Raw genomic sequence first — 1523 nt, forward strand, 5'->3', positions numbered from 1 at the left:
TTTTAATATTTAGGTATTTCTCAATCAACGATATAGCAAGAGAGACAATCTTGTGGCTTAAAGGCAGTCAAGTAACTGTCAGCTTGGAGCATTAACCACAAAGACTGTTTTTAGAACAAATAGGCCCCATGTCTGTGCATGGGCGCTACGCTAGGGTCCATCCAGGCTAAGCAGTTTACAGGACTAAGGCTTTATTTTGGTATTTCATATTGTGCAGTTTCCAAACTGAGTCACGTCTGGCAGTGGGCAAACCTAGTGCTGTGGCAACAGTAACTGTGATCAGTGAAAATCAGAGGCTGTCACTGACTCCCATCCACAGGCGTTTTAAAAAAACAAAATCTTACTTTGAAGCCTGCACTCACCCATGGGGGAATTGAAGGAGGCTAGTCCTAACAGCGCTATTTATCCAGTCTCTCTTTTACCTGCCCCTCCCACTCCGAAATCTATTTTTAGACATGCCCAAAGTTTTATAATGAAATCCAAAACCAGTTTCAGCTAGTTTCATGGTCTGTTACAAACCAAAAATGTGGGCTGAGCATGCCAAGCTGTTTGGCAAGCTCTGAGAACTCTTTGCTGGGCCACATTTTGAGTAAATTTGCTTCCTCTAAATTTAATCTAATATTTATAATTCATCACATTAATATCTAGGCACTATCTACAATGGTGAATGAGAACAGCATGTTTCTATTGGAGAGGGCCCTGCTGTCCATAAGAAGTTACCCCTTTCGACCTAAGCGCTTCGCCAATATTTGGGGTCTTGCAGATTGTTTCCATTAGGAGGAGAAACTGGTGATAGAGTCAGGTATTTCTTGACACAGTCCTATTTATTTACAAAGAATGTGCACTAATCACTGAACACAGGAAGATGAAATGATGGGAGGCAGTTTCCTTGCTCACACTTTTAAGCCTGCCTTTCCTGCCAGCTTACCGTTTTTTGGAACAACTCAGTTCTTTTTGCAGGGAGAGGGGGCTAAGGGAAATGGAGGGCAGTGGGCATCACGCGGGGCAGACTGGTGGAACGAGGAGGAGATGAGGGACATGGAGAGTGGGGGGTTCACAGGGGAGGAGGGTGAGGGACATGGCAAACTGTGGGCATCTTGCAGGGGAGGGGATGAAGCGCGGAGGAGAGGAGAGACGCAGTGGGTGGAGGTCTCATGGAGGAGGGGCATATGGCAAGTGGGAGGGTGTCTCACAGGGGTAGATGGTGGAGGAGAGGAAGGACACATGCAGCAAGTGGCCAGGACCTCTGGAGAGGGAGGGTGGGGTGGAGGAGAGGAGCAGCTGGGGGCAGTGGGGGCCTCGGGAAGAGGCGGGGCCACTATGGCCCAGGCATTGGTTGATAGCAGCTGCGCTAGGAGAGGCCTATTATACCACCACCCATGGAGAAAGAGGTGAAAGTGAGCACCCAGAGCTCCACCGCAGTGCTGTACATTTAAATCAGAAGCAGCCACAAAGCAGACAGAGGGCCTCAGAAAACCAGGAGCTAGCAAGAGAAGCACTAGGATCGTGGCCCTGAGAGAAAG

The sequence above is a fragment of the Emydura macquarii genome, unplaced genomic scaffold (genome assembly GCF_026122565.2).
Source record: "Emydura macquarii macquarii isolate MOO-44397 ecotype Brisbane River unplaced genomic scaffold, CSIRO-AGI_Emac_v2 contig_2768, whole genome shotgun sequence".
NCBI classification, from domain to species: Eukaryota; Metazoa; Chordata; order Testudines; family Chelidae; genus Emydura; species Emydura macquarii.